Source organism: Pleurodeles waltl, chromosome 6 (assembly GCF_031143425.1).
Source record: "Pleurodeles waltl isolate 20211129_DDA chromosome 6, aPleWal1.hap1.20221129, whole genome shotgun sequence".
NCBI classification, from domain to species: domain Eukaryota; kingdom Metazoa; phylum Chordata; class Amphibia; order Caudata; family Salamandridae; genus Pleurodeles; species Pleurodeles waltl.
The window spans coordinates 1,550,365,440-1,550,389,167 of NC_090445.1; positions in this window are offsets into that span (position 1 = coordinate 1,550,365,440).

The following is a 23,728-nucleotide window of genomic DNA, read 5'->3' on the forward strand; positions in this document are numbered from 1 at the left end:
TGTGTCTGTTGGGGTTGTGTCTGCAGGTATGCTAGGTATGATGGGTATGTCACTGACTGTTCTGGTGGTGCCTGTGGGTATGCTTGATGTCATGTGTGTTACGGTGGGGGTGTCTGGGGAAGTGGAGACTGATGTTGTGTGTGTAGGTGTCTGTTGTTTGAGTGCATGCCAGTGTGGTTGTTGTGCTTGTGCCTGTGTGCTGCTCTTGTATGTTGAAGTGGGTGCGTGTGGATCTGTCTGTGTGCTTGGAATAGGTAGTGGAATGGGCGATTTGGGCCATCATTATGACATTGGCGGTAAGTCCCGCTTACCGCCATGCTGACGCCGCCAACATACTGTCGCCGCTGCGGTCTACCGATACCCGTATTATGACCCACACATAGCAATACATCACTATACAGACACACACACATGTCCGCCAGCCCAAAGGTCATTGATAAACTGGCAGTACCAAAACCCACATCGTTCTGCCAACAGAACTACGCCCACAGCATTGTGACCCACGAATCACCGTGGCGGACATTCAACCGCGGTAAACCATTGGCGGCACATACCGCCACGCTCAGAATACACACTCACAAACAAAACAACACCACATTGGACAATTCAAACTGCACACCCCTGACACCCATACACACATCACACCACACACATACACAACTATAAAACACACACACACACATTACCCACATCTCTTTATGACTAACATAAATTGCCAGTAGAGAGATACAGCAAGAGCACCCACACAACCAGAGCCACAGAACACCATCACCCATACACCATCCACGCACCTCAAAGCACACCCTCAACACATCACCCCAAACACCCTCACACACACCACTCACACTCCTCCCCCGCAACTAACAACATGGGAGGAGCAAGTCTTGTCAATCATTCATCCTGAGGGCCTGGCAGGAGTAGCAGGAAGACGGGATTCTGGTAAGTCAAATCTCCTTTACTATCACCCTCTACCTACATCATGCCATCACATAGCCCCACCCCTCCCCTCACCCCCAACACTCCACCACCACACATACAACCCACCATCACAACCCACCCATCCCAACACCAAGGCCTGCATGCACTACCAATGCATGGCCATTACTCACAGCCCTGCGTGGACACCCATCACCACAGCATGCACACTAGAGAGAATCACATAGCCCACAAAAAAAATACTCACACAAGGCAAAGCTGACAGGGCACTCACAACCATAGAGAACACACCCATGCGCAAGATGTCACACGCAGAAACAATAACACTGCATTTACATCCCCACAGGTCCCCCACCCAACGTCACCAGAGAGGAGGTGCCAGCAACATCCAGTTCCCCCCCCCAAGAAGAGGCGTACAGTGATGACAGCAGCTCTGCTCGTCTGGATCAGGATGACCAACCTGGCCCATCAGAGACCTCTGGACAGTCGGTCACCCAGGCACAGTCCCATACCACCACAGAGCCTCCCCTCTCAGGAAACAACACCACAGCACCCACCCAGCGGGGCCATACCTCTGTCCCCAGGACACGTCAATCAGCAGTGTGTCCACCAGTACACGGACCCCAGGACACCCCACAAAGGATGTTCAGGGACCTGGGGTCAGTGGCAGTGGGCACACGGTTCAGGGGGCAGAGGCACAGGACAACAGGGAAACTGGGAGGACTGCTGTGCAACAGGGGGAGGACAGTTCCAGCGAACCGACTCTCCACGAGGCACACACCAACATCCTGGGAGCATACCACCATTCCTAGGAGATGAAGAGCCAGATACTGGCCAAGTTGCAGGAGACCCAACGGCTGCAGGAGTGACAATACCTGGGGATCAGGGAGGACCTGAGGGACATCCACAGCACCCTGGTCACCATTGCAGGGGTGCTGGCAGACATGGCCAACACCATGAGGGAGGCAGTGGCACACCAACTGTAAACTTCGCACTTGTATAGCGCACTACTCACCTGTTAGGGTCTCAAGGCACTGTACGCATACCACTGTGGAACCCCTCTGGGATTTTCCCTGTCAGGCGCCCACTCCTGGACAGCCCCAGGGTGAAGCCAGGCATCCAAGCACTGTGAAGGCCGTTGTGGAGATTAAGCAAGCTATTGCACAGAGTTACAGAGTGGGACCCATTAATTAGATTAGGCACCGAGGCGAGAATTATCTGGTCCAAGGGAATTGAGCCCAAGACCCACTGAGGTAGGAATTGAACCCTGGGCCCAGGCCAGATCTCTGCATCAGGGTCTGCAGCTCTAACCATTGGTCCACACTTCTCCACGGACCCCTGACACTAGCCAAAATGATGAATAACCCTCCACCTCCGCTGACGCTAATGGACAGGAGGCCCTGCCACAGGAATAACAGGCCACCAGCACCCCACCCCCTGCAGAAGGAGAACCACCCCGCAAACGCTCCCTGCGATCCAGGCAGAAGCCAGAGAACATTGCCAAGACCCCCGCCAGGAAATAAGACTTTCCTGACTGTCACCCTTGTGTCCCACTCTGTCACCCTGTCCACCTTGAACTGCCATTGCTCCCCTTCTTATGCTCCCTTGGACAATGCACCTGTGATGCAAATAGACTGGACTCTATCCTGGGCTCTCCTCCATCATCACACCAGCCTATAGCAATACCTCATCCACTTATTAGCACATGAATAAAAAACACTGTAAAATATACAAGTACTGAGGGGGTCATTCCGTCCGCCGCCCGCCAAGGTAACCCCGTCGGAAGACCGTGAGGGTCATTCCGACTTTCCCGCTGGGCCGGCGGGCGACCGCCAAAAGGGCGCCCGCCGGCCCAGCGGGAAAGACCCTGCAACAAGGAAGCCGGCTCCGAATGGAGCCGGCGGAGTTGCAGGGGTGCGACGGGTGCAGTGGCACCCGTTGCGATTTTCACTGTCTGCAAAGCAGACAGTGAAAATCTTTATGGGGCCCTGTTAGGGGGCCCTGCACTGCCCATGCCAGTGGCATGGGCAGTGCAGGGGCCCCAGGGGCCCCATGACACCCGTTCCCGCCATCCTGTTTCTGGCGGTGAAAACCGCCAGAAACAGGGTGGCTGGAAGGGGGTCGGAATCCGGAGGATTCCCTGGGCCAGGGGAAAACCAGCGGAAAACCGCCGGTTCCCCTTTTCTGACCGCGGCGGTACAGAATGGCCCTGGAAGCACCGCCAGCCTGTTGGCGGTGCTTCCGTGGTCCCCGGCCCAGGCGGTCATGGACCGCCAGGGTCGGAATGACCCCCTGAGTCTGTCAAGAGATTGAACTATGTATTTGTTTCACAATCTGTAGACATTGCAATTCAACTGTATAGTAATGTATACTTAGGTATGACCTGTAGTTTGCTGCAGTCAATACACCAGGAGCCAGAGTGGGGCACAGGTATCTGTAAATAGACATGTCTAGGGGTACAGTAAGTGGCCATAGTAGTGGGAATATCGGCCTGCCAGTGAAAATTTACAACACAAAACTGCAATGGTAGGTGAAGTTACAGCGCTGTCGAATGATTGTTGTTCTGTTGTCCACATCCTCATCCTCTGCCTCATCTTCGTCACTGTCCACATGCTCCACCACTGCCACACGCCCATCTCCAGCCTCATCCTCCTGCAGAAAAGGCACATGGCGATGTAAGGCAAGGTTGTGCAATATGCCTCGATGATCTGGCACACCTTCTTGGGTGAGTAGCACAGGGAACAACCTGTTAGATGGAGGCACCGAAACCTGGCCTTCAGGAGGCCAAAGGTTCGCTCTATAATTCTTCTTGTTCGCCCATGTGCCTCATTATAATGTTCGTCTGCTTTTGTCCTGGCATTCCTCACTGGGGTCATTGTTGCCAAGTCCATCAGGGGCCCGTACACGAGGGGATGTCTCCATCTCCTATTCAACCTCAGCGGTTGTACTCTAGGGGGCAAAACTATGAGCATCTGGATAGTTTTCCGCATTTCCTAAATGTACAGTGCATTGCATGTTGTGACAGAAACAGTATGTTGATGTATAGACCCAAATTGTGCCTATGTGTGCTGTGATGCAGTTAGGTGCCATGGCCTGCCCCCTCCTGAAATGGCGGTCACCTGTCCTGTGTGGATGGACATGTGGAAATGAGGTAATGCCGCTGACATTGTGCGCCGTTGCGGGAGGCGGTCAAGTACCACCGTGCAACTCCTCATTGGTTAACATTGGGCCCTATGGGTTACAGTAGCCAATGGTGATGTACGCCAGCAGTGACGGTACGCACCGTCACGGACGTGACTGCCATTTTCTATCTGTTCACTCACTTGCTACCTGACAGGAGAGCATCTACACTGCAAGTGCTGCTGTGACCTGTGTGTGGAACCGATCATGGCTCGAGTCACTGGGGAAAGGGCCCCTGCCTTCACCACCTTCAACCAAGCTAGTGGGCATCCACTACTGGGCAGGGTTCTGTGGGTCTCAGGTATGCTGCAACTGGCGTTTAGTATTACTGTCCATAGCCTGGAGACTAGCATTGTGACTGGTAGTGCATTGCATAGTGCGTAGGACTGTTCCCTGTGTGTTGTGTTGTTGCTACCATTGAACAAGTGAATCCTCTGTCTCTTCCCCTCCTTTTTGTTTTGTCATCCTGTCCTTATGTGCATTAGCATCATCTGGCGGAGGAGCAGAGGCACCAGTGACGAAGGGAGCTGCATCCCACAAGGCCCCTGAGGCCGAATACACTGACTGTGAGGGCACCAGTGGGACGGAGGGCGAGGGGAGCACCACGGCGGAGACAGGAGGGGACAGTTCCGAAAGTGATACCTCCTCCGATGGAACCTCCCTAGCGGTGGCAGACAGTTCTGTGGCCACCCCAACTACAGGTACAGCCGCCACCCCCGTACCAGCACCACCCTCCCAGCAGCCCCTCAGTGAATTTCCCCTGCCCGCTCACCCAGGAGGGTGGGCATCTCCTTCGCCCCAGGCACCTCAGGCCCTGCCCCAGTTAGCCCTGCTGCCCTGAATGAGGAGGCTATTGACCTCCTGCGATCCATCTCTGTTGGGCAGTCAACCATAGTGAATGCCATCCAGGGGCTGGCAGGGCATTTGCAACAAACAAATGCATTCCTGGAGGGCATTCACTCTGGCCTGGTGGCCCAACAAAGATCAATTCAGGCTCTGGCCTCCTCACTGATGGCAGCCATTGTTCCTGTCTCTAGCCTCCCCCCTCCAACTTCCTCTGCCCCTTCCCATTCCACTCAACCCCAACCTATCCCAAGCACACAGGCAGACCAGCATGCACCCAAGACAACACACAGGAGTGGCTCAGGCAAACACAGGCACCACACATCATCCCACAAGCACTCACACAAACACCATCAAGATGCAGGCATACCAACATCCACTGCCTCCACTGTGTCCCCCTCCTTCTCTTTGTCCACTACCCTCCCAGTAGTGTCTCCACTCACGCCTGCATGCACTACATCCTTTTCCACTACCTCCATCACCAGCACGCCTATCACTACACACCCCTCACTGGCAGTCACCACCCCATGCACACGTCCCCTGTGTCCTCTCCCACTGTGTCTGTGCCCCCTCCTCCCAAAGTACACAAACGCAAGCACTCAGACACCCAACAGCCATCCACCTCACAACAGCATCCAGCCCATGCACCTGCACCCAAACGCAGCGGACAGACACCTTCAACAACCTCTCCCTCTTCCTCCACTCCCAAACCTTCTCCCTCTTCCCACCCCAGTGTCCCTAAGAAGCTTTTCCTCTCCGTCGTTGACCTCTTCCCTACCCCTCGCTCCAGTCCTTCACATCAGGCCAGGTTGGTCAGAACCCAGGCTAGCACCTCAGCCACCCAGTCCACGGCCACAGCTACTGCAGGTGTGAGAGGCTCCAAGAAGACACCAATCTCCACTAGCAGTGTGCCTGCACCAGCTGCCAAGGGGAAGGGCAAGGATGTACTACCAGCTGCCAAGGGCAAGGAGGCACCACCAGCCTACAAGGGGAAGGGCAAGGAGGCACGACCAGTTTCTAAAGGCAAGGGCAAGGAGGAACCACCAGCTTCCAAAGGCACCGGCAAGGAGGCACCACCAGCTTCCAAAGGCAAGGGCAAGGAAGCACCATCAACTTCCAAAGGCAAGGGCAAGGAGGCACCACCAGACGGCAAGGGCAAGGAGGCACCATCAGATGGCAAGGGCAAAGGGCCTGCCCCTGCAGGCAAGAGGGACAGGAGGCCTGGTGCTGTGACAGAATCTCAGCCCCCAACACCAACCATGGCGCTTCAGCCATCCGAGGCTGCAGGGGAAGGGCTGGAGCCTCCCCACACCACTGCCAGCACCGCCACCTGCACCGCCACCAGCACCACTGCCAGCAGCAACAGCCCCAGTGGGCAGCCGTCCAAGGCTGCAGGGGAAGGGCTGGAGCCTCTCCCCACCACTGGCAGCACCAACATCAGCACCAGCACTGCCACAACTGTGCAACCGTCGCTGCCGGTGGACGGTCTGTAGTCCTGCCTCCATGGAGTGTAATGCATCCTGCCCACTGCACATCCTGTGGGTATGACACCCAGGAGAGAGACTGTGACCTGGCACTCCCAAAGATCTGCATCACGGGGCACAAGGCCCCCTCCAGAACCAGTGGAGAAGCCATCCACTCACCCCCTCCTTGCCAGGATGAAGCACACTGGGTACAGGCCCCCTCCAGAACCAGTGGAGAAGCCATCCATACACCCACTCCAAAGCCATCCACTCACCCCATCCTTGCCAGGATGAAGCACACTGGGCACAAGGCCCCCTCCAGAACCAGTGGAGAAGCCATCCACTCACCCCCTCCTTGCCAGGATAAAGCACACTGAGCACAAGGCCCCCTCCAGAACCAGTGGGCGAAGCCTTCCACTCACCCCATCCTTGCCAGGATGAAGCACTGGGCACATGGTCCCCTCCAGAACCTGTGGAGAATCCATCAACTCACCCCATCCTTGCCGCCAGGATTAAGCACACTGGGCACAAGGCCCCCTCCAGAACCAGTGGAGAAGCCATCTACTCAGCCCCTCCTTGCCAGGATGAAGCACACTGGGCACAAGGCCCCCTCCAGAACCAGTGGACAAAGCCATCCACTCACCCCATCCTTGCCAGGATGAAGCACACTGGGCACAAAGCCCCCTCCAGAACCAGTGGACAAAGCCATCCACTCACCCCCTCCTTGCCAGGATAAAGCACACTGAGCACAAGGCCCCCTACAGAACCAGTGGACGAAGCCATCCACTCACCCCATCCTTGCTAGGTTGAAGCACTGGGCACATGGTCCCCTTCAGAACCAGTGGAGAAGCCATCCACTCACCCCATCCTTGCTGCCAGGATTAAGCACACTGGGCAGAAGGCCCCCTCCAGAACCAGTGGAGAAGCCATCTACTCACCCCCTCCTTGCCAGGATGAAGCACACTGGGCACAAGGCCCCCTCCAGAACCAGTGGACAAAGCCATCCACTCACCCCATCCTTGCCAGGATGAAGCACACTGGGCACAAGGCCCCCTCCAGAACCAGTGGACGAAGCCATCCACTAGAGAGACTGTGGCTTTGCACTCCCCAGGACCAAGCAGTGGGCAAGCCACCCACTTGAGAGACTGTGGCTTTGCACTCCCCAGGACCAAGCAGTGAGCAAACCACCCACTTGAGAGGCTGTGGCTTTACACTCTCCAAGACTTTGCACGGGCATGTTGCCCCCTCCGGGACAAGTGGTGTTGGACCATCTTCCGGCTGAGGTGTCCCCCCATTCCCTGTCCCGCTGAGGTGCCTGTGTATTTTTGACCTGATGCGCTAGCAGTGTTCTCTCTGTGTTGATGCAGGAGTATTCTCTCTGTGTTGATGCAGGAGTAATATGTGGCCTTGGCCTATGTGATGTGGCCCTGTGGCCCACGGACATTATGGACTGGGCATTGTCCCTCCATTTGTATATCTGTAAATACTGTTTTGAATTTTGAGGATGTATTTCTAGAATGTTATCTCATTACACTCACTTCAATCACTTCTTTTTGTCCTTGCATTATTCCTGAGGGGTACAGGGTGGATGTGTAATGTTGTTGCATCTGTTTGGATGTATGTTGTTGGGGGTGGGGGCGTGGCGTGTTGCGTGTGTGTGTCACTCTCTAGTTCCTCCCCCCTCCTCTGGGTGCTAGGCGGCAGTACTCACAGTGGTCGTTGTCGCCGGCGTTGGTATTCCTGGTGTAGGAGGAGGTAGACCAGCATGGGGAAGATCTGCAGTTCGGGCTCCATGGTGGCATGGTTCTTCCCTGAGTCTCCAGAGGTGAGTCCATTCCGCAGTGCTTTTGTTGTCATTGGTACCGCCCCGGAAAAGGTGGCAGATAGGCCTGTTGTAATAAAGTGGGCGGAACATTGTCTTCCGCCTGGCTGTTGTCGATTACCGGCGCGATGCTTGTTGCTACCGCCATGGCGGTCAGTGTGTTAAAGTGGCTGTCTAGCTGAGCGGTTTCCGCCATTGTCATAATTCCATTTTTTTTACCGCTGGCTTGTTGGTGGTAATACCGCTGCTTTGTCACCGACCGCCAGGGTTGTAATGATGGCCTTGGATTGGAAAGAGAGAGATGGAGGGGGGACGGAAGGTGGGGGGTGACTGACTGCCGTCAGTGTGGTGGCCAGAGCCTAAAACGATCTGTGTAGGCCAGACATTGCACCATGAATGCCTTCTAGGAATGTATTGGTCTACTGCAGTTGGGTTGCCAATCCCTGGATGGCATTCAAAATGGCTTTCTGACCCACAGAGATACTCCTCAGGAGGTCAATAGCCTCCTCACTGAGGGCAGTAGGGGTAACAGGGACTGGGGTGGAGGTGCCTGCGGCAAAGGAGAAGCCCACCCTCTTGGGTGAGTGAGCACAGCCAACTAGGTGGGGAGCAACAGGGAGGTTGGTGATAGAACTGGGGGGTGGCGGACAAAGATGGTACAGGAGTACTTCCTAATGAGTCTGCCACCACTAGGGAGTGTCCACTGGAGGAAGATTCCAATGATGAAGATGATGTTGACTTGGTCCTCCCCTCCAGGCCACTGGGTCTCTCTGTCAGTTGTTTCTTAACCCGAGGTCAAGTGGCTGGTGCGTTCCCACCCGGCTGTGCCCTGTCTCCTTCCCTTCCCCCAAGTATTCATCTATACTACTATTCTCACCAATAGAGGAATACTTGGGGAACCATTAGCATGCATGCTTGAAAGGAGCACACCCTTTTGTGGAACAACTAGTTCAGTTTTACTTGGGTTGGGCCTCAAGTAAAAGCAACCAACAATAACTTAGTTTACCCTCCACACCTTTGGTGTGTCCTCACATGAGCTACAAACCTGCTCCTTTGGTGAGCCACAGAACTGTCCATACAGGTGTAGGACGTCAGTCACCAGCCTCTCCAGCTCCTCTGGTGAGGCGGGGGCCCTATCACCTGCTGGACGTGGCATGATTGCTCCCAGAGGAGGCACACAGCAGCTCAGGTTGTGGAGGTGTAGCTGGCAGCAGTGTTAGAAGTCAAGTGAGTGAATCTGCAGAACATGGCGGTCACATGTGCAGTCTTCACTGCCGGCGGACACAGCCATTGGCCTGCGACCACCACTGGCAACAACGTTAGCCTATGGTTGTGTCCGCCACAGTTGCAACCGCCTACCACCATGGCGACTTCCACCAGCGGTTGCAGGCGGTTTCTAATGTCCAGTGGAGTAGGTCAGACAGCAGCCATTTTGGCAGTTCGAAATGCTGTATTGGGCTTTCTAAACTGAGTCACACGCGCAAAAAAGTTTTTTGGACCTCCAAAACATCCTTATCCTGTCTTGTCATGTCGGTTCTACTACTCAAACACCACTGTAGTATGTTGCGGGGCACAGATGGCACATCTGTGGAGGAATGTATATTGTAATTTTTTAAAAACTGGACGATAAAAACATTGGACTGTATCGGATATTTATACCAGCGATAGAGGTTTGGCTGTTGGACGATGCGTCATTCAAATTACCTCAATGTAATACTGCTCGCCAGTGAATGGCTAAGCAGTTTATAGGCTAAAATACAACGGTGCATAAAGGAACTATTGGTGTATATGTTTTTAATATCGTTTTGTTATGTACAGCACTTCATTATTGGTTTTTGGTATTTTTGTTTCTTGTTTGTATTATACACTTGGTGATTACATTGTTTGTTAGTGTGTTACACAGACTTAAGAGTGGGACTTTTAGACACTAAGCATAATTTAATTTAATTGATTTAATTCGAATGAAGAAATATTTTTCCAGTGAATAATTCATGTTTTCACTGAGGTATTTTGTTCTGTATTTATCCCTACTGGATATCTGCATTTCGGTTTTGGTTTCATCCCTGATCCAGTGGGGTTAAAGGGCTTCCCCTCATAGTTAACTTTATTCAATGAACAATTCTACAGCAACAGAAAGAACTTCCATTCCATCAATGTGCAAGTTGTCTGTTTGGCGGATCTCTACATTTGACATGTGTGTGCCCATTATCCGGATTCAGCCCATGATTCCTTCATCATGCAGAACAGCACTATATCCCAGCTGATTTCACAACTGTACCCAGAGAAGCCCTAGCTGGTTGGTCAGTCAGATCTATCCTAATTGTGTGTGTGCAATGTCAGGTGATCCAATCATGTGACTCCTTGCCCTCTATGCCGGTACCACCCAGAAGAACCTCAAGAAATTACAGCCCATCCAAAATGCCTCCACCAGACTCATCCCAGACATTCCCCTCCGCAAACATATCTCCAGTCACCTAAAAGACCTTCACTGGCTCCCTGTTGAGAAGAGAATTAACTTCAAGCTCCTTGTCCATGCTTACAAGGCCCTCCACGACCTAGGACCTGCCTACCTCAAAAAGTATGGTTCTACTCCCCCAACCATACCTCTCTACTCCGCTCAACAAGCACTAGCCACCATACCCTGCATACGTAAGACCTCGACTAGTGGGAGATAGTTAGACTTGGCATCCTTGGTGTGGTCTCCCCTAACTTTTTGCCACTGTTTCCCAGGTTGTTGATGTGTGCTGGACTCTGTTTTTGCTGTTGTTGATACTCTGGGCACTTCGCCACTGCTAACCAGTGCCAAAGTGCAAGTGCTCCTATGTAAAAATGTATGTTGGCTTTCATGATTGGTATATTTGATTTACTAGTAAGTCCCTAGTACAGTGCACTAGAGGTGCCCGGGCCTGTAATTCAAAATCTAGTAGTGGGCTTACGCAACTGGTTGTACCACCCACGTGAGTAGCCCTGCAAACATGGCTCAGACCTGCCACTGCAGTGTCTGTGAGTTCAGTTTCAAATTGACAATTCAACTTGCCAAGTGTACACACTTGCCAGGCCTAAACCTTCCCTTTTCAAACATGTAAGGTACCCCTAAGGGAGGTCCTAGGTAGCCTCATGGGCAGGGTGCACTGTATGTTTAAGGTGGGACCTATACTAAGGTGTTTTATATGTCCTGACAGTGAAATACTGCGAAATTCAGTCTTCACTGTTGTAAGGCCTATCTCTCTCATAGGTTAACATGGGGGCTGCCTTTAAATATTATTAAAGTGCAGATTCCCTTTGGGAGCAGGTAGAAATGTGGAGTTTAGGGTCGCTGAACATTTGGTAAAGGTTGTTTTCGGATTGTCTGTTTGAAAATGCCACTTTTAGAAATTAGGCACTTTCTTGCTAAAACCATTTTGTGACTCTGCCTGTTTGTGGATTCCCTGTCTGGGTCAGTTTGATAGTTGGGCTGTTTGCACCTCTCCTCTAGACAGTGACACAAATGGAGCTGGGGTGTAGCCTGCATTTCCTGATGAGCCATCTGGGCTGGAGGGGAAGAAAGGACTGATCACTTACACCTGAATGGGCTGTGCCTGCCCTCACACAATGCAGTCTCCAAATCCGCTGGTATGTGTCTGGGGCCTGGCCTGGGCAAGTCAGGATCTTACAAACAAGAGAGACTTTCCTTTGAAGTTTGCCTACTTCAAAGGCAGAAAGGGGTATAAGTAGTGGACCCCAAACCCCTGAAAATTAAATCACTCCTGGATTCAAGAGGAACCTCAGCCAAGGAGAAGAGCTGAAGAGCTGAGGAGAAGTGCTGCCCCTGCCTGTGCTTTTTTGGGCTATCATGCAATTGTTGCTTTTGCCTGTGAAAGGGGACAAGGACTGGACTTTGTTGTGCATTCCCTGCTTGAGAAGAGTCTCCAAGGGCTTGAACTGAGCTTGCCTCCTGTTGTCGAAATCTCAGAGACATCAAAGACTTCCCCTGCCAGCACCTGAACTCTCTGCTGAGACTCCTTCCCTGCCAAGTGGTGCCCTATCCAGTCCCTGGGCCCTTGAAAGGTGAAGTTGGCAGACAAGAACTGAATATTTATGCACAGAACGCTGTGCAGGGAAATTTTTGATGCACCTTCCACAACGAGGCTGATAAACGATGCGCCACTGGCTTCACAGCTGAAATCGACGCTCCACCTGCACCGTGGCTGGAGAAACGACATGCAACACCCACTTATGATGATGATAACGATGCAAACCCCATGCACCGCGGTTTTCTGGGACCGTGCGACTGGATTTTCCACGCATCGACCCTAGGCGTCAAAGTCAAACCAATTCTGCGAAGATCCGAGGTGCCCCGTCCAGAAATCAACGCATTGCTCTCTTGCGAGTGAAGAAAATGACGTATTGCTGACCCGATCAGAGAAGGAAACAACGCACGGCCTCACTTGCGAGTAAGAAATCGATGCATTTCTAATTTTTCCGACGCATGGACCTTCCAAGTCATATCACTCCATCTACTTCCCACATGTGACAAATGGTATCCTCCCAGCTGAGTAAACTTAAATTGTGAGTTGCCAGACAGTAATCTTTGGATACGTTAACACTGTTCTGTTGTTTGGAGTTTGATGAAACAGTGCCTCCTGCTAGTTGCAGTCAAGTCACTCTCTCTACTACACACGCTTGACCAATGTTCTCCCCCCAGGTGAGTACACGTCAATTGGCAGTTAACAAACAGATGTATTGTTGCATGTGACCACTGTGCTAGTGTTTGTAGTTACAAGAATAATGCCTCCTGGGAGCTGCAGTCCGGTCACTCTCTCTGCTTTGTACACTTAACAAATGGTATCCTCCCAGGTGAGTGAAGTTAATTTGTGATTTGCCAAACAGGGGCATGTGGACAAGAAACCACTGGTCTGGTGTTTGGAGATTTAGAACAGTGCCTGCTGGGAGATGTAGTCATGCCAGTCCTTGTACTACACACACTATACAAAAGTCATCTCCCCAGGTGAGTACACTTCAATTGTGAGTTGCCAAATGGAGGTCTTTGGACAGGTGAATACTGGGTTGATGAGTGGAGTGACAGTAAAAGTGCAAACATTGTGCTGTGGGCATGCATGACATTGTATTTTGGTGACATGTTTAGTGTTGTGACTTACCAGACTCCACTCACCCAGGTACTCCTGTCAAACCCTCAGGATGCAAGATGGCCAATACCTTCTCTTCCCAGGGAAAGAGATGTAATGGGGCTCTGGAAGGGCCAACGCCAGTTTTCTTGACCTGCAGCTGGTGCCTAGAGACCAGGGAACAGACCTTGCCTTTGATTTCATTCCACCTCTTCCTAATGTCCTCCCTTCTGCGCAGGGTGGTGCCTACAGCATTGACTCTGTCAACTATTCTGCCCCACATTTAAATTTTCCTACTGAGAAGAGTATGCTGGACTTGTGCTCCAAGTAATTGTGGCTCTACTCTTATGATTTCATCAACTCATCCTCAGAAAAACAGGGATTTTTGGAACATGACATGGTGGAACAAAAAATAAATAGGGTAACAGGGACATATTTAACAGGGGAAGTACAATAGGGTGTGAATGGACAAAAGTGTGTGCAGGGTGTTCAATGGGATGGTGAAAAAGGGGGTGTCTAATCTGTGTAATAATCAATATGTGCTGGTTGTGGTTCTTTCGCTCCAAGTGCAAATGCAAAGGCTTGTGGTCTGTGAATGGTGTGTTTTATAGTGCCCTTTGCAGGTGGGTCCAGTGTGGCAATGTGTGTCAGTCCTGTTGTTTTAAATTTCATCCAATGTACTGTTGGATATTAATGTGCTTACAGTGGGCTGCCGTGGTTCGGACCACCATGGGGGTCTGCCATGGCGACTGTGTGCTTGTAATAAGGTCAGTGGTTGGTCGCGGTGCTGTCGGCGCTGGAGGTTGAACTGTCTATTTCCAGGCCTCCATGCCGCTGACGGTCTGCCTTTTTTGGGTGGCGGTCAGCAGTCCTGGATGTGTAACTCGTAAAAAAAGGGCGATCTAGAAGACCGCCAACATGGTGGTCTTTTTAGGACCGCCAACATGTAAGTCTAGCGGTCCGACCGCAAAACTCCTAATGAGGCCCTAAATATTTGACATCACTAAGTTTTGAGTGATTAGGTCAATTAATGCCAGTACCAGCTCCAGAGAATACTTAACATTTGCAGCTTAACTCGTAGGGCACATTTGCCTTTCTTTCAGGGAAGCAAACTCCCTGGCAGGAAGGCTTGTTTAGCTGTCTGCCCAGCTTCAGTTACACCGCAGAGAAGACTCACTGAATGACTCTTTAGCTGAAGCATTTAACTGTCAGAATTAACTGTCCCGGGACGGTTGTCTTTTTACAAAAAGTAGGGGAATGGTGTTTCATAAATCATAGGCATAGTATAGACATGTTTCTCCTATCACAACCACATCGACCACTGATAGTAGCCATGTTTTTAATGGTCTCTTCCTACGTGTAGGTCAACTGTTCACAAGACTTTCTCTCAACAACATGCTAGCTTCACATTTATTTTAGCAGGTGTGGTTGACTGTTTGCAATTTCAAGCATATCCCAACCAACATTTTTTATAGTTATTTTTTTAAAGCCAATCACAGAATTAGTTACTTTTATTCATAGAGTCACTACCTAATTTTAGATCCCTGCAAATCTCCATCATCCAGTGAAATATGCTCTTTTAAATTTTAGTTGCTGGCCTCCAGTTTGACTGCCTTTCATCATCAAAAATGCCTCATTTTGTTGCAGCCTTTTCCATGTATGCTTCTCTGGCTTGTTTCCAAAATGGTCAGAGTCTGGATTGTGAGCCACAGTTTTGTGTTTTAGGCCAGAGAGAATGCTATAAAGAGTGACACTGATAGGGACCTAGGTTTACCTAATGTACACATTACTTGGATTGGCCAGAGAGGGTTAAAGTGGCATCCATTCTGCCTTTGATTGAAAGCATTGCGGATTGCCATCATCCACATCTCATGATTGGGCACTGTGGTGGCAATGACCTAGGTGCAAACAATGGCGTAGAACTGGAAATCCTAATGAAGGGTACCTTTGGTAAATTAATGACACTTTTCCCACATACTGCTTAGGTGGATTTTATCCACAGATAGAGAAATCTGCGAAACATGGCAATAAAACATTTTCTGCACTCCTCCGAGACCACACAATGGGCACTACATACCATAGCAACTTATGTCTCGATATGGACAGAATATATCGAAAAGATGTAGTCCATTTCACAGATGGAGGCATCAGGGTGTTCCTCAACAACTTAAAATACTCCATCCTGTTCTGTGTAATTATCATCTACGCATTATAAACACAAAGGCTCTTTTAAGAACCAACCTTTTTCCCAGAGACTTTTTCTTTTTGTTTTCAAATCCTTTTTTGTTTTAATTTCTCAGCTGGATCCACAGATTTGCTGCGGATCCCCAGCCAAATAAAGGGTCTAGCAGTTTTGTTGTGCGAGACTCTGCAGCGGTTCTGATATTGCTGTATGCGTCTGTAAGTGGTTGTGCAAGAGCCTGTGTGGGTCTGTGAGTGGGTGTGTAAGTGGCTGAATAGGTGTGTATGTGGCTGTGTGAGTGGGAGTGCCTGTTTGGGCTGTGAGTGTCTCTCTAGGTCACTGAGTGGATGTATTAGTGGCGTATACGAATGTGTGTGTGAGTGAGTGGCTGTATAGATCTGTGAGGGGGTGTGCTAGTGATGTTATGGGTCTGTGACTGGGTTTGTGATGTAGCGGTTTTGTGGGTGTGTGAGTGTGTGAATAGGTCTGTGAATAAGTGTGTTTTTATGCTTGATTGGGCACTGGATTCACCTGGGTGCCGTAGATCCTCAGGCACCCCAAAAAAACATTTTTGAGCAATTTCATGCCCATGAAGGGTCCCTCTGAGACCCTTCCATCACTCATATCGGGTCAGGATACCCTTATCATGACCCCTAAAATGCTATTTTAACATTATTTCCACTCACCTTGGGAACCAAGTCCCAATTCACAAAATGGCCACTGGAAATTTCCTGTCAGATTGCAGCCAAACAATCGCACAACTGTTGTTGGCGTGTGGATCCGCAGATCCACCGATGTGGATCCAAGTCTTTAGATATTTTTCCTTATTACCTCCAAAACTGTTGAACAGATTTACGCCAAATTACAAAAAGAGATCTTTCTGGACCAAGATCTAGCTTGCTGACAGATTTGGTGTAATTCCTTCAGCAGTTCGACCTGTAGTTGTATCTAAAATCCCTAGGGGAAATTGCATAGGAAAAATTCATTTTATCTCAGCCCCTGCTTGACGAATAGCCCCAAAACATTCCAGGCAGCAGCTAGCATGACTGGTATACCAGTTCTGAAAATTTGGTGAAGATTTGTCAAACGGTGGCAAAGTTAATAGCAAAATCATGTTTTCCCCCATGGAACCTAGGTTCTAACTATAGCTATAAGGTTTAATTGAGATGGTGATGCAAGTTCAATTTTTTTCATTTTATCTGTGAGATAATGTAGATTGTTAGTATGATAAAAGCCCTCTTGGTTGGTTGGTTGGTACATGATTTTATTATGATTTTATTTAAATGTAAGTTATATATATATATATATATATATATATATATATATATTTTTTTTTTTTTTTTTTTTTAACTAGTATTGAGGAAAAGATTGGATAAATCAGTATTAGACTGCTAGTTGATCATAAGTTGTAGGCTTGATGCTGTTCTGCTATATAGGTAGGCATGTGTAGCGTAGGTGTACCGCTGGTATGTAGTAGTGTAATATGGATGGGAGTTTGATCCCTTGTAACGTCATAGTTGGAGAGGAGAAATTGGGGACAATGATATTGGTTCTGTTGTAATGTATATCATATTTTGTTTTAAATTGGGAACTGTGAGTGACTGACCAACTTCCTAAAAACAAAATGATGGGTGAGGGGCAGAATTAAGAGGTAATTTAGTTTGTTCTTTTTTTTAGGATTGTGGAAACTTGTGGTGATGTGCAGCTAATAGGAATAGAGAATCAAGGTTGTTTTCAAATTTGAAGGCAATTAGAGTCCGGTGTGACTAACGGGCTTTTGGATGACGTTATGCTGTATTCTGGGTGGGTATTATCAGTAGTATTTAAGGGGCAGAGGTTTGGTCGGTCCACCCTCACGGATGCATTCAGATTAGTGAAAGGCTATAGCCAGTATCAGTGGTAAGAGGCAATGCCGTGGTGTTGGTGTTAGATTGGGATACCATAATTCAGTAAAGATTTGGTTTTGTGTATATACTTTATCCTAATAGATACATTTTTGGCGATGATGTATGTGCTTGGTTTTTTAAGGAAACACCTGTATATTCACTGCGGGTTCTGCATTGGATATTATAATAAGTGTGAGAAGTCGGGGTTGCTTATTAGAGGTGCCATGGTAGTGTCAGGGTGGGACACGGTGGTGTCAAATTGAATATGGTAACACAGCTCCATGTGTGCGTACACTGATGAATTTGGGAGTCATTATCTTGAGTTGGGCATGGGCAGGAGTACAACAGTGATTTTCAGATGACGTATACAATCGAATAATTTAGATATTTGTATTTTTCTTTATCTTTTGGTTATAGTTAATTTTAAGTGGTATTGATCTCAAGGTTATCCCTTATCCGGAATCGATCGTGATGAAATGCAAAATAATGTTGTGGGGATAATTATTATAGATTGTTTGTTAGGTACTTTGGGTGATTGAAATTAATGAATGCAAAATCTGAGCATAGTATAGCATGTGGCCTTGGTTTGTGCTTTGTTTATAGACTATAGAAACCGCTATTGTTTGTGCAGATACATTGGCTGTTTTATATATTAATTCAAGTTGGGACAGAGGCAGAATACTGGAAGGCCGTGGATGTGACCGCCATTTTCTATCTCATTCCTCACTTGTTACCTGACCTTCCATAGGAGCCGACCTACACTATATGTGCTGTTGGGACCTGTGTCTGGAACCTACCATGGCCCGTGTGACCGGGAAAAGGGCCCCAGCCTTCACTTCTGATGAATTGGAGCGACTGGTGGATGGGGTCCTACCCCAGTACGGACTGCTGTATGGGCCTCCAGACCAACAGGTGAGTACACTGTGAGCACGATGCATGTGGCATGAATGCATGGGGTTGTGTGTGTGAAGGCCTCATGTAAGGGGTGGTGGGTGGATGTCCTCTTGGTGGCGTACAGGTTGTGCGGGCCATGTGTGTGTAAACGGTTATGTGAAGGGGTAGGGTGGGCCATATGTGTAACAGGCAGGACTGTTTGTCTAATGGTGTTTTCCTGTGTGTATTGCCTCTGCAGGTCAGCGCCCATCAAAAGAAGGGTATAAGGCGTGTGTCATCGCCAAGGAGGTGCGGACTCTGGGGGTCTATGGCAGGCGGAGCACCCACTGTCGCAAACGGTGGGAGGACCTGGGATGCTGGGCACGGAAGACGGCAGAGGCCCAGCTGGGGATGGCCTCCCAACGAAGATGGGGTACCCGTCAAACCCTGACACCCCCTGATGGCCTGCATACTGGTGGTGGCCGATCCTGAGCTGGATGGGCGCTTGAGGGCATCACAGCAGCCACAATGGGGTGAGTACAGTGCACATCATTACAACTTATGCATGGTAGGGTGATATCCAGGTGGGAGCTGTGTGTCACTAGGTGCCCCTAGGCCTGGTCTGACATTGCAGCGTAGGTCCCCTGGTGGCTAGGGTTCAGAAGGGAAATCTTGCTACCTAGCTCGTAGGCATCCAATACTGACCAGGGCTGCGTGGGTCCCAGGTGTGCTGCATTTGGCGGTGTGTGCCCCTCCCCATGCCTTGATGGCTAACTATTTCTCTGGTAGTGCAGTGCATATTGCGTAGGCCTGTTCCCTGTGTGTGAGGGTGCTGTGTATGCTAACGGTGGTGTTGGTGCAGCCATTGACCCAGTGTATCCCTTGTCTCTTTAACCCCTTTTTTGTTTTGTCATCCTGTCCTTATGTGCATTAGCATTATCTGGCGGAGGAGCAGAGGCACCGGTGATGGAGGGAGCTGCATCGCACAGGACCCAGGAGGCAGAGTCCACCGACGGTGAGGGCACCAGTGGACAGAGGGTGAGGGGAGCACCACGGCGGAAACTGGAGGGGACACTTCAGACACATATACCTCCTCCAATAGAAGCTCCCTGGTGGTGGCAGACACTTCTGTGACCACCTCAGCTACCGGTACAGCCGTCACCCCCGTACCAGTACCCCCCTCCCAGCAGCCCCTCAGCAAGTTGCCCAGGAGGGTGGGCATCTCCTTCGCCCCAGGCACCTCAGGCCCTGCCCCATTGAGCCCTGCTGCCCTGAGTGAGGAGGTTATTGACCTGAGATCCATCTCTGTAGGGCACTCAATCATTCTGAATGCCATCCAGGGGCTGGCAGCCCAGACGCAACAATCTAATACATTCCTGGAGGGCATTCACACTGGATTGGCGGCCCAACAGAGATCGATTCAGGCTTTGGCCTCCTGATGGTAGCCACTGTCCCTGTGTCTACCGTCCCTCCTCCAACTTCCATTGCCCAGTTCCATTCCCCTCAACCCCAACCTATCCCAAGCACACTTACAGACGAGCATGCACACAAGACCACACCCAAAAGTGTCAGAGGCAAACACAAGCACCACACTTCATCCCACAGGCCCTCACACAAACATCATCCAGTTGCAGACACAACAACATCCACTATTTCCAATGTCTCCCCCTCCTCCTCCTCCTCCTCCACCTCCCACCCAGTTACGTCCACACTCACACCTGCATGCACTACATCATCATCCACTACCAGCATCATCACCACACCAAGCAGAACACACACCTCACTGGCAGGCACCTCCAGGACAGCCATGCACACATCCCATGTGTCCTCTCCCACTGTGTCTGTCCCCCCTCCTAAAGTACACAAATGCAAGCAGACGCCCAACAGCCATCCACAGCCATCCACCTCTCAACAGCATACAGCCCATGCCCATGCACCTGCACCCAAAAGCACCAGACAGATACCTCCAACAATCACTCTCTCATCCTCCACTCCCATTCCTTCTCCCTCTTCGTGCCCCAATGTCCCTAAAAACTGTTCCTATCCACCATTGACCTCTTCCCTACCCCTCCCCACCCCCGTCCTGCACGTAGGCCCAGCCAAGCACCTCAGCCACACAGTCCACGGGCCTACTCCCCACTGCACCTACTCGTGGTGGAAAAGGAGCCAGGCTACATGTAGTGGAGGGGAAGGAGCCTGCACCAGCCAGCCTAAAGGGGAAGGAGACTGCCCCAGCAGGCAAGACGGGCAAGGAGCCTACACCTGCCACCCAAAAGGCCAAGGAGCCTGCGCCTGCCACCCGAAAGGAAGGCCAAGGAGCCTGCACCAGCAGGCAGGAAGAGCAAGGACTCTGCACCAGCAGGCAGGAAGAGCAAAAGCGCCTGCACCAGCAGGCCGGAAGGGCAAGGAGCCTGCCCCAGCAGGCAGAAAGGGCAAGGAGCCTGGACCAGGAACTGTGACGGAGCCCCCACCACCAACCATGGTTGTGCATCTGTCCGAGGGTGCAGAGGACGTGCAGGAGCCTCCCCCCACCAGCAGCACCACCACTGTGCAGCCGTCCAAAGTTGCATGGGATGGGCAGAAGCCTCCACCATCAGCAACACCACCACTGTGCGGCCGCCTGAGGTTGCAGGGGATGGGCAGGAGCCTCCCCCCACAAGCAGCACCACCACTGTGCAGCCGTCCAAGGTTGCAGGGGATGGGCAGGTGCCTCCCCCCACCACCAGCACCACCACTGTGCAACCGTCCGAGGTTGCAGGGGATGGGCAGGAGCCTCCCCCCACCAGCAGCACCACTACTGTGCAGCCGTCCGAGGTTGCAGGAGATGGGAAGGAGCCTCCTCCCACCAGCAGCACCACCACTGTGTAGCTGTCAGCCAGAGAAGTGTGGCACAATGGTTAGAGCGGCAGACCCTGAAGCAGAGATCTGGCTCAAGACCAGGGTTCAAGTCCCACTTCGGCAGGTCTTGGGCTGAATTCCTTTGGACCAGATAATTCTCGCCTTGGTGCCTAATCTAATTAATGGGTCCCATTCTGCAACTCTGAGCAATAGCTTGCTTAATCTCCACAACAGTGCTTGGATGCTTGGCTTCACCCTCGGGGTGCCCAGGAGTGGGCACCTCACAGGGAAAAGCCAGGAGGGGTTCCATAGCGGTATGAGTACAGCGCCTTGAGACCCTAACGGGTGAGTAGTGCGCTATACAAGTGCAAAGTTTACAGTTTACAGTCACCGCCGGCAGACAGTATGTAATCCTGCCTCCATTGGCTGCTGTGAAACCTGTCCATTCCAGAACCAGTGGGGAAGACACCCACTCGACAGACTGTGGCCCATCACTCCCCAGGATCAAGCACAGGGCATCCTGCCCCCTCCAGCACCAGTGGGTGAGACACCCACTCAACAGACTGTGGCCCATCACTCCCCAGGATCAAGCACAGAGCATGTTGCCCCCTCCAGAACCAGTGGGTGAGACACCCACATGACAGACTGTGGCCCATCACTCCCCAGGATCAAGCACAGGGCATGTTGCCCCCCTCCAGAACCAGTGGATGAGACACCCACATGAGAGACTGTGGCCAATCACTCCCCAGGATCAGGTACAGGGCATGTGCCCCCACCAGAACCAGTGGGCAAGACACCCACTTGACAGACTGTGGCCCATCACTCACTAGGATCAAGCACCGGGCATGTTGCCCCCTCCAGAACCAGTGGGTGAGACACCCACGAGAGACTGTGGCCCATCACTCCCTAGGATCAAGCACAGGGCATGCTGCCCCCTCCAGAACCAGTGGGTGATACACCCACTCAACAAACTGTGGCCCATCACTCCCCAGGATCAAGCACAGGGCATGTTGCCTCCTTCAGAACCAGTGGGTTAGACACCCACATGAGAGACTGTGGCCCATCACTTCCCGGGATCAAGCACAGGGCATGCTGCCCCCTCCAGAACCAGTGGGCAAGACACCCACATGACAGACTGTGGCCCATCTCTCCCCAGGATCAAGCACAGGGCATGTTGCCCCCTCCAGAACCAGTGGGTGAGACACCCATATGACAGACTGTGGCCCATCACTCCCCAGGATCAAGCACAGGGCATGTTGCATCCTCTAAAACCAGAGGGCAAGACACCCACTCGACAGACTGTGGCCCAACACTCCCCAGGATCAAGTACAGGGCATGTTGCCCCCTCCAGAACCAGTGGGCGAGACACCCACTCGACAGACTGTGGCCCGTCACTCCCCAGGATCAAGCACAGGGCATGTTGCCCCCTCCAGCACCAGTGAGTGAGACACACACTTGAGAGACTGTGGGACATCGCTCCCCAGGATCAAGCACAGGGCATGTTGCCCCCTCCATAACCCGTTGGCAAGACACCCACTCGACAGACTGTGGCACATCACTCCCAGGATCAAGCACAGGGCATGTTGCCCCCTCCAGAACCAGTGGGTGAGACACCAATATGAGAGATTGTGACCTTGCACTCATTAGGACCAAGCACAGGGCATGTTGCCCCCTCCAGAACCAGTGGTCTTGTTACATCTCCCAGCTGAGGTGCCACCCGTCCCCTGAGGTGCCTGCTACTTTCCAACTGATGCACCTGCAGTGTTCTCTCCATGTTGAAGCAGGTGACATCCGTGTCCTTGGACTTTGGCCTGTGGCAATGTGGCCCACGCAAATTGAGGACTTGGCTGTGTCCCTTTTTCTGTAAATGTGTATATATCTATTATATTGCATAACTTATTATTTCTACTGTGCTGATCTGATTACAAACACTTTGGCGAAATAGTTTTGTCCTTGCTTTATTCAGCCGAGTTACGAGGTCAAATGCATATGGTTGTGTGTATGGTGTGTGTGTGGGGTGTGTTGTGGGTGTGTGTGTCACTCTCTTTCCCCCCCCCCCTTGTGTGCTAGGCGGCTGTACTCACCGTCGTCATCTTCGCCGGCGTTGGTGTTTGTAGTGGAGCAGAACGTAGAATATCACCAGAAACACATGCAGTTCTGGTTCCATGGCAGTGTGGTTCTTCCCTGTGTCTCCTATGGTGAGTCCTTTCACTTCTAAGCTCAGTTTCTGCCAGGCTTTTGATGTTGTTGGTACCGCCCCGGAAAAGGTGGCGGTTTGCAGGGTCTTAATATGGTGGGCAGAACTTTGACTTCCGCCTTGCTGTAGGCGGCTGCCGCCGTGGTGCCTGTTGTTTCCGCCCTGGAGGTCAGTGTGGTACATTCGGAGATCTTTCTGCCATGGTCGCAATTTGGCAGAAGTTACCCCCGGCCTGTTGGCGGTATTACCGCCACTTTATCACCAACCGCCAGGGTGGTAATGAGGGCTACTATCTTTTCAGAACATTTTCAAGTTCAAAGATAACTCTTTGACAGTGACCAATTTTTTTATGTAGAAATTCTTATTAGCATTTTACCATAATAAACAGTACAATGCTTCCATA